Here is a 16,595-nt window from a genome sequence, read left to right as displayed (position 1 = left end):
CTGGGAATCCCAAGTTCCGTTGACCTTTTTGAACCTGAAAATTGTGTTAGTTTCTCTGTCAAAGATGGTAAAAGAAGGTTCAAATTGAACAGCTGCTGTCAACGGCCATTCTAAGCTGAATGTGCCTGCTCTCGTCAGATCGCAGCAGCAATGCAGCTTAAGGCTTGGCAAGTACCAGAATGGGAGACTGGCTGGGAATCCCAAGTTCCGTTGACCTTTTTGAACCTGAAAATTGTGTTAGTTTCTCTATGAGATAGTAAAAGAAGGTTCAAATTGAACAGCGGCTGTCAACGGCCATTCTAAGCTGACTGTGCCTGCTCTCGTCAGATCGCAGCAGCAATGCAGCGTATGGCTTGGCAAGTACCTAATTGGGAGACTGGCTGGGAATCCCAAGTTCCGTTGACCTTTTTGAACCTGAAAATTGTATTAGTTTCTCTGTCAAAGATGGTAAAAGAAGGTTCAAATTGAACAGCTGCTGTCAACGGCCATTCTAAGCTGAATGTGCCTGCTCTCGTCAGATCGCAGCAGCAATGCAGCTTAAGGCTTGGCAAGTACCAGCATGGGAGACTGGCTGGGAATCCCAAGTTCCGTTGACCTTTTTGAACCTGAAAATTGTGTTAGTTTCTCTATGAGATAGTAAAAGAAGGTTCAAATTGAACAGCTGCTGTCAACGGCCATTCTAAGCTGAATGTGCCTGCTCTTGTCAGATTGCAGCAGCAATGCAGCTTAAGGCTTGGCAAGTACCAGAATGGGAGACTGGCTGGGAATCCCAAGTTCCGTTGACCTTTTTGAACCTGAAAATTGTGTTAGTTTCTCTATGAGATAGTAAAAGAAGGTTCAAATTGAACAGCTGCTGTCAACGGCCATTCTAAGCTGAATGTGCCTGCTCTCGTCAGATCGCAGCAGCAATGCAGCTTAAGGCTTGGCAAGTACCAGAATGGGAGACTGGCTGGGAATCCCAAGTTCCGTTGACCTTTTTGAACCTGAAAATTGTGTTAGTTTCTCTATGAGATAGTAAAAGAAGGTTCAAATTGAACAGCTGCTGTCAACGGCCATTCTAAGCTGAATGTGCCTGCTCTCATCAGATCGCAGCAGCAATGCAGCTTAAGGCTTGGCAAGTACCAGCATGGGAGACTGGCTGGGAATCCCAAGTTCCGTTGACCTTTTTGAACCTGAAAATTGTGTTAGTTTCTCTGTCAAAGATGGTAAAAGAAGGTTCAAATTGAACAGCTGCTGTCAACGGCCATTCTAAGCTGAATGTGCCTGCTCTCATCAGATTGCAGCAGCAATGCAGCTTAAGGCTTGGCAAGTACCAGCATGGGAGACTGGCTGGGAATCCCAAGTTCCGTTGACCTTTTTGAACCTGAAAGTTGTGTTAGTTTCTCTATGAGATAGTAAAAGAAGGTTCAAATTGAACAGCTGCTGTCAACGGCCATTCTAAGCTGAATGTGCCTGCTCTCGCCAGATCGCAGCAGCAATGCAGCTTAAGGCTTGGCAAGTACCAGAATGGGAGACTGGCTGGGAATCCCAATTTCCGTTGACCTTTTTGAACCTGAAAATTGTGTTAGTTTCTCTATGAGATAGTAAAAGAAGGTTCAAATTGAACAGCTGCTGTCAACGGCCATTCTAAGCTGAATGTGCCTGCTCTCATCAGATCGCAGCAGCAATGCAGCTTAAGGCTTGCCAAGTACCAGCATGGGAGACTGGCTGGGAATCCCAAGTTCCGTTGACCTTTTTGAACCTGAAAATTGTGTTAGTTTCTCTGTCAAAGATGGTAAAAGAAGGTTCAAATTGAACAGCTGCTGTCAACGGCCATTCTAAGCTGAATGTGCCTGCTCTCGTCAGATTGCAGCAGCAATGCAGCTTAAGGCTTGGCAAGTACCAGCATGGGAGACTGGCTGGGAATCCCAAGTTCCGTTGACCTTTTTGAACCTGAAAATTGTGTTAGTTTCTCTATGAGATAGTAAAAGAAGGTTCAAATTGAACAGCTGCTGTCAACGGCCATTCTAAGCTGAATGTGCCTGCTCTCGTCAGATCGCAGCAGCAATGCAGCTTAAGGCTTGGCAAGTACCAGAATGGGAGACTGGCTGGGAATCCCAAGTTCCGTTGACCTTTTTGAACCTGAAAATTGTGTTAGTTTCTCTATGAGATAGTAAAAGAAGGTTCAAATTGAACAGCTGCTGTCAATGGCCATTCTAAGCTGAATGTGCCTGCTCTCATCAGATCGCAGCAGCAATGCAGCTTAAGGCTTGGCAAGTACCAGCATGGGAGACTGGCTGGGAATCCCAAGTTCCGTTGACCTTTTTGAACCTGAAAATTGTGTTAGTTTCTCTGTCAAAGATGGTAAAAGAAGGTTCAAATTGAACAACTGCTGTCAACGGCCATTCTAAGCTGAATGGGCCTGCTCTCGTCAGATCGCAGCAGCAATGCAGCTTAAGGCTTGGCAAGTACCAGCATGGGAGACTGGCTGTGAATCCCAAGTTCCATTGACCTTTTTGAACCTGAAAATTGTGTTAGTTTCTCTGTCAAAGATGGTAAAAGAAGGTTCAAATTGAACAGCTGCTGTCAACGGCCATTCTAAGCTGAATGTGCCTGCTCTCGTCAGATCGCAGCAGCAATGCAGCTTAAGGCTTGGCAAGTACCAGCATGGGAGACTGGCTGGGAATCCCAAGTTCCGTTGACCTTTTTGAACCTGAAAATTGTGTTAGTTTCTCTATGAGATAGTAAAAGAAGGTTCAAATTGAACAGCTGCTGTCAACGGCCATTCTAAGCTGAATGTGCCTGCTCTCGTCAGATCGCAGCAGCAATGCAGCTTAAGGCTTGGCAAGTACCAGCATGGGAGACTGTCTGGGAATCCCAAGTTCCGTTGACCTTTTTGAACCTGAAAATTGTGTTAGTTTCTCTGTCAAAGATGGTAAAAGAAGGTTCAAATTGAACAGCTGCTGTCAACGGCCATTCTAAGCTGAATGTGCCTGCTCTCGTCAGATCGCAGCAGCAATGCAGCTTAAGGCTTGGCAAGTACCAGCATGGGAGACTGGCTGGGAATCCCAAGTTCCGTTGACCTTTTTGAACCTGAAAATTGTGTTAGTTTCTCTATGAGATAGTAAAAGAAGGTTCAAATTGAACAGCTGCTGTCAACGGCCATTCTAAGCTGAATGTGCCTGCTCTCGTCAGATCGCAGCAGCAATGCAGCTTAAGGCTTGGCAAGTACCAGCATGGGAGACTGGCTAAGAATCCCAAGTTACAATGACCTTTTTGAACCTGAAAATTGTGTTAGATTCTCTATGAGATAGTAAAAGAAGGTTCAAATTGAACAGCTGCTGTCAATGGCCATTCTAAGCTGAATGTGCCTGCTCTCGTCAGATCGCAGCAGCAATGCAGCTTAAGGCTTGGCAAGTACCAGCATGGGAGACTGGCTGGGAATCCCAAGTTCCGTTGACCTTTTTGAACCTGAAAATTGTGTTAGTTTCTCTATGAGATAGTAAAAGAAGGTTCAAATTGAACAGCTGTTGTCAACGGCCATTCTAAGCTGAATGTGCCTGCTCTCATCAGATCGCAGCAGCAATGCAGCTTAAGGCTTGGCAAGTACCAGCATGGGAGACTGGCTGGGAATCTCAAGTTACAATGACCTTTTTGAACCTGAAAATTGTGTTAGTTTCTCTGTCAAAGATGGTAAAAGAAGGTTCAAATTGAACAGCTGCTGTCAACGGCCATTCTAAGCTGAATGGGCCTGCTCTCGTCAGATCGCAGCAGCAATGCAGCTTAAGGCTTGGCAAGTACCAGCATGGGAGACTGGCTGGGAATCCCAAGTTACAATGACCTTTTTGAACCTGAAAATTGTGTTAGATTCTCTGTCAAAGATGGTAAAAGAAGGTTCAAATTGAACAGCTGCTGTCAACGGCCATTCTAAGCTGAATGTGCCTGCTCTCGTCAGTTCGCAGCAGCAATGCAGCTTAAGGCTTGGCAAGTACCAGCATGGGAGACTGGCTTGGAATCCCAAGTTCCGTTGACCTTTTTGAACCTGAAAATTGTATTAGTTTCTCTATGAGATAGTAAAAGAAGGTTCAAATTGAACAGCTGCTGTCAACGGCCATTCTAAGCTGAATGTGCCTGCTCTCGTCAGATCGCAGCAGCAATGCAGCTTAAGGCTTGGCAAGTACCAGCATGGGAGACTGGCTGGGAATCCCAAGTTCCGTTGACCTTTTTGAACCTGAAAATTGTGTTAGTTTCTCTGTCAAAGATGGTAAAAGAAGGTTCAAATTGAACAGCTGCTGTCAACGGCCATTCTAAGCTGAATGTGCCTGCTCTCGTCAGATCGCAGCAGCAATGCAGCTTAAGGCTTGGCAAGTACCAGCATGGGAGACTGGCTGGGAATCCCAAGTTCCGTTGACCTTTTTGAACCTGAAAATTGTGTTAGTTTCTCTATGAGATAGTAAAAGAAGGTTCAAATTGAACAGCTGCTGTCAACGGCCATTCTAAGCTGAATGTGCCTGCTCTCGTCAGATCGCAGCAGCAATGCAGCTTAAGGCTTGGCAAGTACCAGCATGGGAGACTGGCTGGGAATCCCAAGTTCCGTTGACCTTTTTGAACCTGAAAATTGTGTTAGTTTCTCTATGAGATAGTAAAAGAAGGTTCAAATTGAACAGCTGCTGTCAACGGCCATTCTAAGCTGAATGTGCCTGCTCTCGTCAGATCGCAGCAGCAATGCAGCTTAAGGCTTGGCAAGTACCAGCATGGGAGACTGGCTAAGAATCCCAAGTTACAATGACCTTTTTGAACCTGAAAATTGTGTTAGATTCTCTATGAGATAGTAAAAGAAGGTTCAAATTGAACAGCTGCTGTCAATGGCCATTCTAAGCTGAATGTGCCTGCTCTCGTCAGATCGCAGCAGCAATGCAGCTTAAGGCTTGGCAAGTACCAGCATGGGAGACTGGCTGGGAATCCCAAGTTCCGTTGACCTTTTTGAACCTGAAAATTGTGTTAGTTTCTCTATGAGATAGTAAAAGAAGGTTCAAATTGAACAGCTGTTGTCAACGGCCATTCTAAGCTGAATGTGCCTGCTCTCATCAGATCGCAGCAGCAATGCAGCTTAAGGCTTGGCAAGTACCAGCATGGGAGACTGGCTGGGAATCTCAAGTTACAATGACCTTTTTGAACCTGAAAATTGTGTTAGTTTCTCTGTCAAAGATGGTAAAAGAAGGTTCAAATTGAACAGCTGCTGTCAACGGCCATTCTAAGCTGAATGGGCCTGCTCTCGTCAGATCGCAGCAGCAATGCAGCTTAAGGCTTGGCAAGTACCAGCATGGGAGACTGGCTGGGAATCCCAAGTTACAATGACCTTTTTGAACCTGAAAATTGTGTTAGATTCTCTGTCAAAGATGGTAAAAGAAGGTTCAAATTGAACAGCTGCTGTCAACGGCCATTCTAAGCTGAATGTGCCTGCTCTCGTCAGTTCGCAGCAGCAATGCAGCTTAAGGCTTGGCAAGTACCAGCATGGGAGACTGGCTTGGAATCCCAAGTTCCGTTGACCTTTTTGAACCTGAAAATTGTATTAGTTTCTCTATGAGATAGTAAAAGAAGGTTCAAATTGAACAGCTGCTGTCAACGGCCATTCTAAGCTGAATGTGCCTGCTCTTGTCAGATCGCAGCAGCAATGCAGCTTAAGGCTTGGCAAGTACCAGCATGGGAGACTGGCTGGGAATCCCAAGTTCCGTTGACCTTTTTGAACCTGAAAATTGTGTTAGTTTCTCTGTCAAAGATGGTAAAAGAAGGTTCAAATTGAACAGCTGCTGTCAACGGCCATTCTAAGCTGAATGTGCCTGCTCTCGTCAGATCGCAGCAGCAATGCAGCTTAAGGCTTGGCAAGTACCAGCATGGGAGACTGGCTGGGAATCCCAAGTTCCGTTGACCTTTTTGAACCTGAAAATTGTGTTAGTTTCTCTATGAGATAGTAAAAGAAGGTTCAAATTGAACAGCTGCTGTCAACGGCCATTCTAAGCTGAATGTGCCTGCTCTCGTCAGATCGCAGCAGCAATGCAGCTTAAGGCTTGGCAAGTACCAGCATGGGAGACTGTCTGGGAATCCCAAGTTCCGTTGACATTTTTGAACCTGAAAATTGTGTTAGTTTCTCTGTCAAAGATGGTAAAAGAAGGTTCAAATTGAACAGCTGCTGTCAACGGCCATTCTAAGCTGAATGTGCCTGCTCTCGTCAGATCGCAGCAGCAATGCAGCTTAAGGCTTGGCAAGTACCAGCATGGGAGACTGGCTGGGAATCCCAAGTTCCGTTGACCTTTTTGAACCTGAAAATTGTGTTAGTTTCTCTATGAGATAGTAAAAGAAGGTTCAAATTGAACAGCTGCTGTCAACGGCCATTCTAAGCTGAATGTGCCTGCTCTCGTCAGATCGCAGCAGCAATGCAGCTTAAGGCTTGGCAAGTACCAGCATGGGAGACTGGCTGGGAATCCCAAGTTCCGTTGACCTTTTTGAACCTGAAAATTGTGTTAGTTTCTCTATGAGATAGTAAAAGAAGGTTCAAATTGAACAGCTGCTGTCAACGGCCATTCTAAGCTGAATGTGCCTGCTCTCATCAGATCACAACAGCAATGCAGCTTAAGGCTTGGCAAGTACCAGCATGGGAGACTGGCTGGGAATTCCCAGTTCCGTTGACGTTTTTGAACCTGAAAATTGTGTTAGTTTCTCTGTCAAAGATGGTAAAAGAAGGTTCAAATTGAACAGCTGCTGTCAACGGCCATTCTAAGCTGAATGGGCCTGCTCTCGTCAGATCGCAGCAGCAATGCAGCTTAAGGCTTGGAAAGTACCAGCATGGGAGACTGGCTAAGAATCCCAAGTTACAATGACCTTTTTGAACCTGAAAATTGTGTTAGATTCTCTATGAGATAGTAAAAGAAGGTTCAAATTGAACAGCTGCTGTCAACGGCCATTCTAAGCTGAATGTGCCTGCTCTCGTCAGATCGCAGCAGCAATGCAGCTTAAGGCTTGGCAAGTACCAGCATGGGAGACTGGCTGGGAATCCCAAGTTCCGTTGACCTTTTTGAACCTGAAAATTGTGTTAGTTTCTCTATGAGATAGTAAAAGAAGGTTCAAATTGAACAGCTGTTGTCAACGGCCATTCTAAGCTGAATGTGCCTGCTCTCATCAGATCGCAGCAGCAATGCAGCTTAAGGCTTGGCAAGTACCAGCATGGGAGACTGGCTGGGAATTCCAAGTTCCGTTGACCTTTTTGAACCTGAAAATTGTGTTAGTTTCTCTGTCAAAGATGGTAAAAGAAGGTTCAAATTGAACAGCTGCTGTCAACGGCCATTCTAAGCTGAATGGGCCTGCTCTCGTCAGATCGCAGCAGCAATGCAGCTTAAGGCTTGGCAAGTACCACCATGGGAGACTGGCTGGGAATCCCAAGTTACAATGACCTTTTTGAACCTGAAAATTGTGTTAGATTCTCTGTCAAAGATGGTAAAAGAAGGTTCAAATTGAACAGCTGCTGTCAACGGCCATTCTAAGCTGAATGTGCCTGCTCTCGTCAGTTCGCAGCAGCAATGCAGCTTAAGGCTTGGCAAGTACCAGCATGGGAGACTGGCTTGGAATCCCAAGTTCTGTTGACCTTTTTGAACCTGAAAATTGTATTAGTTTCTCTATGAGATAGTAAAAGAAGGTTCAAATTGAACAGCTGCTGTCAACGGCCATTCTAAGCTGAATGTGCCTGCTCTCGTCAGATCGCAGCAGCAATGCAGCTTAAGGCTTGGCAAGTACCAGCATGGGAGACTGGCTGGGAATCCCAAGTTCCGTTGACCTTTTTGAACCTGAAAATTGTGTTAGTTTCTCTGTCAAAGATGGTAAAAGAAGGTTCAAATTGAACAGCTGCTGTCAACGGCCATTCTAAGCTGAATGTGCCTGCTCTCGTCAGATCGCAGCAGCAATGCAGCTTAAGGCTTGGCAAGTACCAGCATGGGAGACTGGCTGGGAATCCCAAGTTCCGTTGACCTTTTTGAACCTGAAAATTGTGTTAGTTTCTCTATGAGATAGTAAAAGAAGGTTCAAATTGAACAGCTGCTGTCAACGGCCATTCTAAGCTGAATGTGCCTGCTCTCATCAGATCGCAGCGGCAATGCAGCTTAAGGCTTGGCAAGTACCAGCATGGGAGACTGGCTGGGAATCCCAAGTTCCGTTGACCTTTTTGAACCTGAAAATTGTGTTAGTTTCTCTGTCAAAGATGGTAAAAGAAGGTTCAAATTGAACAGCTGCTGTCAACGGCCATTCTAAGCTGAATGTGCCTGCTCTCGTCAGATCGCAGCAGCAATGCAGCTTAAGGCTTGGCAAGTACCAGAATGGGAGACTGGCTGGGAATCCCAAGTTCCGTTGACCTTTTTGAACCTGAAAATTGTGTTAGTTTCTCTATGAGATAGTAAAAGAAGGTTCAAATTGAACAGCTGCTGTCAACGGCCATTCTAAGCTGACTGTGCCTGCTCTCGTCAGATCGCAGCAGCAATGCAGCTTATGGCTTGGCAAGTACCGGAATGGGAGACTGGCTGGGAATCCCAAGTTCCGTTGACCTTTTTGAACCTGAAAATTGTATTAGTTTCTCTGTCAAAGATGGTAAAAGAAGGTTCAAATTGAAGAGCTGCTGTCAACGGCCATTCTAAGCTGAATGTGCCTGCTCTCGTCAGATCGCAGCAGCAATGCAGCTTAAGGCTTGGCAAGTACCAGCATGGGAGACTGGCTGGGAATCCCAAGTTCCGTTGACCTTTTTGAACCTGAAAATTGTGTTAGTTTCTCTATGAGATAGTAAAAGAAGGTTCAAATTGAACAGCTGCTGTCAACGGCCATTCTAAGCTGAATGTGCCTGCTCTCGTCAGATCGCAGCAGCAATGCAGCTTAAGGCTTGGCAAGTACCAGCATGGGAGACTGTCTGGGAATCCCAAGTTCCGTTGACCTTTTTGAACCTGAAAATTGTGTTAGTTTCTCTGTCAAAGATGGTAAAAGAAGGTTCAAATTGAACAGCTGCTGTCAACGGCCATTCTAAGCTGAATGTGCCTGCTCTCGTCAGATCGCAGCAGCAATGCAGCTTAAGGCTTGGCAAGTACCAGCATGGGAGACTGGCTGGGAATCCCAATTTCCGTTGACCTTTTTGAACCTGAAAATTGTGTTAGTTTCTCTATGAGATAGTAAAAGAAGGTTCAAATTGAACAGCTGCTTTCAACGGCCATTCTAAGCTGAATGTGCCTGCTCTCATCAGATCGCAGCAGCAATGCAGCTTAAGGCTTGGCAAGTACCAGCATGGGAGACTGGCTGGGAATTCCAAGTTCCGTTGACGTTTTTGAACCTGAAAATTGTGTTAGTTTCTCTGTCAAAGATGGTAAAAGAAGGTTCAAATTGAACAGCTGCTGTCAACGGCCATTCTAAGCTGAATGTGCCTGCTCTCGTCAGATCGCAGCAGCAATGCAGCTTAAGGCTTGGCAAGTACCAGCATGGGAGACTGGCTAAGAATCCCAAGTTACAATGACCTTTTTGAACCTGAAAATTGTGTTAGTTTCTCTATGAGATAGTAAAAGAAGGTTCAAATTGAACAGCTGCTGTCAACGGCCATTCTAAGCTGAATGTGCCTGCTCTCATCAGATCGCAGCAGCAATGCAGCTTAAGGCTTGGCAAGTACCAGCATGGGAGACTGGCTGGGAATTCCAAGTTCCGTTGACGTTTTTGAACCTGAAAATTGTGTTAGTTTCTCTGTCAAAGATGGTAAAAGAAGGTTCAAATTGAACAGCTGCTGTCAACGGCCATTCTAAGCTGAATGTGCCTGCTCTCGTCAGATCGCAGCAGCAATGCAGCTTAAGGCTTGGCAAGTACCAGCATGGGAGACTGGCTAAGAATCCCAAGTTACAATGACCTTTTTGAACCTGAAAATTGTGTTAGATTCTCTATGAGATAGTAAAAGAAGGTTCAAATTGAACAGCTGCTGTCAACGGCCATTCTAAGCTGAATGTGCCTGCTCTCGTCAGATCGCAGCAGCAATGCAGCTTAAGGCTTGGCATGTACCAGCATGGGAGACTGGCTGGGAATCCCAAGTTCCGTTGACCTTTTTGAACCTGAAAATTGTGTTAGTTTCTCTATGAGATAGTAAAAGAAGGTTCAAATTGAACAGCTGTTGTCAACGGCCATTCTAAGCTGAATGTGCCTGCTCTCATCAGATCGCAGCAGCAATGCAGCTTAAGGCTTGGCAAGTACCAGCATGGGAGACTGGCTGGGAATCCCAAGTTACAATGACCTTTTTGAACCTGAAAATTGTGTTAGTTTCTCTGTCAAAGATGGTAAAAGAAGGTTCAAATTGAACAGCTGTTGTCAACGGCCATTCTAAGCTGAATGGGCCTGCTCTCGTCAGATCGCAGCAGCAATGCAGCTTAAGGCTTGGCAAGTACCAGCATGGGAGACTGGCTGGGAATCCCAAGTTACAATGACCTTTTTGAACCTGAAAATTGTGTTAGATTCTCTGTCAAAGATGGTAAAAGAAGGTTCAAATTGAACAGCTGCTGTCAACGGCCATTCTAAGCTGAATGTGCCTGCTCTCGTCAGTTCGCAGCAGCAATGCAGCTTAAGGCTTGGCAAGTACCAGCATGGGAGACTGGCTTGGAATCCCAAGTTCCGTTGACCTTTTTGAACCTGAAAATTGTATTAGTTTCTCTATGAGATAGTAAAAGAAGGTTCAAATTGAACAGCTGCTGTCAACGGCCATTCTAAGCTGAATGTGCCTGCTCTCGTCAGATCGCAGCAGCAATGCAGCTTAAGGCTTGGCAAGTACCAGCATGGGAGACTGGCTGGGAATCCCAAGTTCCGTTGACCTTTTTGAACCTGAAAATTGTGTTAGTTTCTCTATGAGATGGTAAAAGAAGGTTCAAATTGAACAGCTGCTGTCAACGGCCATTCTAAGCTGAATGGGCCTGCTCTCGTCAGATCGCAGCAGCAATGCAGCTTAAGGCTTGGCAAGTACCAGCATGGGAGACTGGCTAAGAATCCCAAGTTACAATGACCTTTTTGAACCTGAAAATTGTGTTAGATTCTCTATGAGATAGTAAAAGAAGGTTCAAATTGAACAGCTGCTGTCAACGGCCATTCTAAGCTGAATGTGCCTGCTCTCGTCAGATCGCAGCAGCAATGCAGCTTAAGGCTTGGCAAGTACCAGCATGGGAGACTGTCTGGGAATCCCAAGTTCCGTTGACATTTTTGAACCTGAAAATTGTGTTAGTTTCTCTGTCAAAGATGGTAAAAGAAGGTTCAAATTGAACAGCTGCTGTCAACGGCCATTCTAAGCTGAATGTGCCTGCTCTCGTCAGATCGCAGCAGCAATGCAGCTTAAGGCTTGGCAAGTACCAGCATGGGAGACTGGTTGGGAATCCCAAGTTCCGTTGACCTTTTTGAACCTGAAAATTGTGTTAGTTTCTCTATGAGATAGTTAAAGAAGGTTCAAATTGAACAGCTGCTGTCAACGGCCATTCTAAGCTGAATGTGCCTGCTCTCGTCAGATCGCAGCAGCAATGCAGCTTAAGGCTTGGCAAGTACCAGCATGGGAGACTGGCTGGGAATCCCAAGTTCCGTTGACCTTTTTGAACCTGAAAATTGTGTTAGTTTCTCTATGAGATAGTAAAAGAAGGTTCAAATTGAACAGCTGCTGTCAACGGCCATTCTAAGCTGAATGTGCCTGCTCTCATCAGATCACAACAGCAATGCAGCTTAAGGCTTGGCAAGTACCAGCATGGGAGACTGGCTGGGAATTCCAAGTTCCGTTGACGTTTTTGAACCTGAAAATTGTGTTAGTTTCTCTGTCAAAGATGGTAAAAGAAGGTTCAAATTGAACAGCTGCTGTCAACGGCCATTCTAAGCTGAATGGGCCTGCTCTTGTCAGATCGCAGCAGCAATGCAGCTTAAGGCTTGGCAAGTACCAGCATGGGAGACTGGCTAAGAATCCCAAGTTACAATGACCTTTTTGAACCTGAAAATTGTGTTAGATTCTCTATGAGATAGTAAAAGAAGGTTCAAATTGAACAGCTGCTGTCAACGGCCATTCTAAGCTGAATGTGCCTGCTCTCGTCAGATCGCAGCAGCAATGCAGCTTAAGGCTTGGCAAGTACCAGCATGGGAGACTGGCTGGGAATCCCAAGTTCCGTTGACCTTTTTGAACCTGAAAATTGTGTTAGTTTCTCTATGAGATAGTAAAAGAAGGTTCAAATTGAACAGCTGCTGTCAACGGCCATTCTAAGCTGAATGTGCCTGCTCTCGTCAGTTCGCAGCAGCAATGCAGCTTAAGGCTTGGCAAGAACCAGCATGGGAGACTGGCTTGGAATCCCAAGTTCCGTTGACCTTTTTGAACCTGAAAATTGTATTAGTTTCTCTATGAGATAGTAAAAGAAGGTTCAAATTGAACAGCTGCTGTCAACGGCCATTCTAAGCTGAATGTGCCTGCTCTCGTCAGATCGCAGCAGCAATGCAGCTTAAGGCTTGGCAAGTACCAGCATGGGAGACTGGCTGGGAATCCCAAGTTCCGTTGACCTTTTTGAACCTGAAAATTGTGTTAGTTTCTCTGTCAAAGATGGTAAAAGAAGGTTCAAATTGAACAGCTGCTGTCAACGGCCATTCTAAGCTGAATGTGCCTGCTCTCGTCAGATCGCAGCAGCAATGCAGCTTAAGGCTTGGCAAGTACCAGCATGGGAGACTGGCTGGGAATCCCAAGTTCCGTTGACCTTTTTGAACCTGAAAATTGTGTTAGTTTCTCTGGCACAGATGGTAAAAGAAGGTTCAAATTGAACAGCTGCTGTCAACGGCCATTCTAAGCTGAATGTGCCTGCTCTCGTCAGATCGCAGCAGCAATGCAGCTTAAGGCTTGGCAAGTACCAGCATGGGAGACTGGCTGGAAATCCCAAGTTCCGTTGACCTTTTTGAACCTGAAAATTGTGTTAGTTTCTCTGGCACAGATGGTAAAAGAAGGTTCAAATTGAACAGCTGCTGTCAACGGCCATTCTAAGCTGAATGTGCCTGCTCTCGTCAGATCGCAGCAGCAATGCAGCTTAAGGCTTGGCAAGTACCAGCATGGGAGACTGGCTGGGAATCCCAAGTTCCGTTGACCTTTTTGAACCTGAAAATTGTGTTAGTTTCTCTGTCAAAGATGGTAAAAGAAGGTTCAAATTGAACTGCTGCTGTCAACGGCCATTCTAAGCTGAATGTGCCTGCTCTCGTCAGATCGCAGCAGCAATGCAGCTTAAGGCTTGGCAAGTACCAGCATGGGAGACTGGCTGGGAATCCCAAGTTCCGTTGACCCTTTTGAACCCGAAAATTGTGTTAGTTTCTCTATGAGATAGTAAAAGAAGGTTCAAATTGAACAGCTGCTGTCAACGGCCATTCTAAGCTGAATGTGCCTGCTCTCGTCAGATCGCAGCAGCAATGCAGCTTAAGGCTTGGCAAGTACCAGCATGGGAGACTGGCTGGGAATCCCAAGTTCCGTTGACCTTTTTGAACCTGAAAATTGTGTTAGTTTCTCTATGAGATAGTAAAAGAAGGTTCAAATTGAACAGTTGCTGTCAACGGCCATTCTAAGCTGAATGTGCCTGCTCTCGTCAGATTGCAGCAGCAATGCAGCTTAAGGCTTGGCAAGTACCAGCATGGGAGACTGGCTGGGAATCCCAAGTTCCGTTGACCTTTTTGAACCTGAAAATTGTGTTAGTTTCTCTATGAGATAGTAAAAGAAGGTTCAAATTGAACAGCTGCTGTCAACGGCCATTCTAAGCTGAATGTGCCTGCTCTCGTCAGATCGCAGCAGCAATGCAGCTTAAGGCTTGGCAAGTACCAAAATGGGAGACTGGCTGGGAGTCCCAAGTTCCGTTGACCTTTTTGAACCTGAAAATTGTGTTAGTTTCTCTATGAGATAGTAAAAGAAGGTTCAAATTGAACAGCTGCTGTCAACGGCCATTCTAAGCTGAATGTGCCTGCTCTCATCAGATCACAACAGCAATGCAGCTTAAGGCTTGGCAAGTACCAGAATGGGAGACTGGCTGGGAATTCCAAGTTCCGTTGACGTTTTTGAACCTGAAAATTGTGTTAGTTTCTCTGTCAAAGATGGTAAAAGAAGGTTCAAATTGAACAGCTGCTGTCAACGGCCATTCTAAGCTGAATGGGCCTGCTCTCGTCAGATCGCAGCAGCAATGCAGCTTAAGGCTTGGCAAGTACCAGCATGGGAGACTGGCTAAGAATCCCAAGTTACAATGACCTTTTTGAACCTGAAAATTGTGTTAGATTCTCTATGAGATAGTAAAAGAAGGTTCAAATTGAACAGCTGCTGTCAACGGCCATTCTAAGCTGAATGTGCCTGCTCTCGTCAGATCGCAGCAGCAATGCAGCTTAAGGCTTGGCAAGTACCAGCATGGGAGACTGGCTGGGAATCCCAAGTTCCGTTGACCTTTTTGAACCTGAAAATTGTGTTAGTTTCTCTATGAGATAGTAAAAGAAGGTTCAAATTGAACAGCTGTTGTCAACGGCCATTCTAAGCTGAATGTGCCTGCTCTCATCAGATCGCAGCAGCAATGCAGCTTAAGGCTTGGCAAGTACCAGCATGGGAGACTGGCTGGGAATTCCAAGTTCCGTTGACCTTTTTGAACCTGAAAATTGTGTTAGTTTCTCTGTCAAAGATGGTAAAAGAAGGTTCAAATTGAACAGCTGCTGTCAACGGCCATTCTAAGCTGAATGGGCCTGCTCTCGTCAGATCGCAGCAGCAATGCAGCTTAAGGCTTGGCAAGTACCAGCATGGGAGACTGGCTGGGAATCCCAAGTTACAATGACCTTTTTGAACCTGAAAATTGTGTTAGATTCTCTGTCAAAGATGGTAAAAGAAGGTTCAAATTGAACAGCTGCTGTCAACGGCCATTCTAAGCTGAATGTGCCTGCTCTCGTCAGTTCGCAGCAGCAATGCAGCTTATGGCTTGGCAAATACCGGAATGGGAGACTGGCTGGGAATCCCAAGTTCCGTTGACCTTTTTGAACCTGAAAATTGTATTAGTTTCTCTGTCAAAGATGGTAAAAGAAGGTTCAAATTGAACAGCTGCTGTCAACGGCCATTCTAAGCTGAATGTGCCTGCTCTTGTCAGATCGCAGCAGCAATGCAGCTTAAGGCTTGGCAAGTACCAGCATGGGAGACTGGCTGGGAATCCCAAGTTCCGTTGACCTTTTTGAACCTGAAAATTGTGTTAGTTTCTCTATGAGATAGTAAAAGAAGGTTCAAATTGAACAGCTGCTGTCAACGGCCATTCTAAGCTGAATGTGCCTGCTCTCGTCAGATCGCAGCAGCAATGCAGCTTAAGGCTTGGCAAGTACCAGCATGGGAGACTGGCTGGGAATCCCAAGTTCCGTTGACCTTTTTGAACCTGAAAATTGTGTTAGTTTCTCTATGAGATGGTAAAAGAAGGTTCAAATTGAACAGCTGCTGTCAACGGCCATTCTAAGCTGAATGGGCCTGCTCTCGTCAGATCGCAGCAGCAATGCAGCTTAAGGCTTGGCAAGTACCAGCATGGGAGACTGGCTAAGAATCCCAAGTTACAATGACCTTTTTGAACCTGAAAATTGTGTTAGATTCTCTATGAGATAGTAAAAGAAGGTTCAAATTGAACAGCTGCTGTCAACGGCCATTCTAAGCTGAATGTGCCTGCTCTCGTCAGATCGCAGCAGCAATGCAGCTTAAGGCTTGGCAAGTACCAGCATGGGAGACTGTCTGGGAATCCCAAGTTCCGTTGACATTTTTGAACCTGAAAATTGTGTTAGTTTCTCTGTCAAAGATGGTAAAAGAAGGTTCAAATTGAACAGCTGCTGTCAACGGCCATTCTAAGCTGAATGTGCCTGCTCTCGTCAGATCGCAGCAGCAATGCAGCTTAAGGCTTGGCAAGTACCAGCATGGGAGACTGGTTGGGAATCCCAAGTTCCGTTGACCTTTTTGAACCTGAAAATTGTGTTAGTTTCTCTATGAGATAGTTAAAGAAGGTTCAAATTGAACAGCTGCTGTCAACGGCCATTCTAAGCTGAATGTGCCTGCTCTCGTCAGATCGCAGCAGCAATGCAGCTTAAGGCTTGGCAAGTACCAGCATGGGAGACTGGCTGGGAATCCCAAGTTCCGTTGACCTTTTTGAACCTGAAAATTGTGTTAGTTTCTCTATGAGATAGTAAAAGAAGGTTCAAATTGAACAGCTGCTGTCAACGGCCATTCTAAGCTGAATGTGCCTGCTCTCATCAGATCACAACAGCAATGCAGCTTAAGGCTTGGCAAGTACCAGCATGGGAGACTGGCTGGGAATTCCAAGTTCCGTTGACGTTTTTGAACCTGAAAATTGTGTTAGTTTCTCTGTCAAAGATGGTAAAAGAAGGTTCAAATAGAACAGCTGCTGTCAACGGCCATTCTAAGCTGAATGGGCCTGCTCTTGTCAGATCGCAGCAGCAATGCAGCTTAAGGCTTGGCAAGTACCAGCATGGGAGACTGGCTAAGAATCCCAAGTTACAATGACCTTTTTGAACCTGAAAATTGTGTTAGATTCTCTATGAGATAGTAAAAGAAGGTT

At 45.5% G+C, this 16,595-nt stretch overlaps 6 pseudogenes; all 6 read left to right on the top strand.

Annotated features, from left to right (window-relative positions):
* The first annotated feature begins 1,044 nt into the window (after window positions 1-1,044).
* On the top strand, window positions 1,045-1,162 carry LOC140113385 (5S ribosomal RNA; annotated as a pseudogene).
* Window positions 1,163-2,753: 1,591 nt separating this feature from the next.
* On the top strand, window positions 2,754-2,871 carry LOC140113255 (5S ribosomal RNA; annotated as a pseudogene).
* Window positions 2,872-7,118: 4,247 nt separating this feature from the next.
* On the top strand, window positions 7,119-7,236 carry LOC140113196 (5S ribosomal RNA; annotated as a pseudogene).
* Window positions 7,237-8,830: 1,594 nt separating this feature from the next.
* LOC140113272 (5S ribosomal RNA) lies at window positions 8,831-8,947 on the top strand (annotated as a pseudogene).
* Window positions 8,948-14,523: 5,576 nt separating this feature from the next.
* LOC140113195 (5S ribosomal RNA) lies at window positions 14,524-14,641 on the top strand (annotated as a pseudogene).
* Window positions 14,642-15,663: 1,022 nt separating this feature from the next.
* On the top strand, window positions 15,664-15,781 carry LOC140113254 (5S ribosomal RNA; annotated as a pseudogene).
* Window positions 15,782-16,595: the final 814 nt, after the last annotated feature.

Source organism: Engystomops pustulosus, chromosome 1 (genome assembly GCF_040894005.1).
Source record: "Engystomops pustulosus chromosome 1, aEngPut4.maternal, whole genome shotgun sequence".
Taxonomy (NCBI): Eukaryota; Metazoa; Chordata; class Amphibia; order Anura; family Leptodactylidae; genus Engystomops; species Engystomops pustulosus.
The sequence above is the reverse complement of the archived record's forward strand: the minus strand, read 5'-3'. Positions and strand labels throughout refer to the sequence as shown.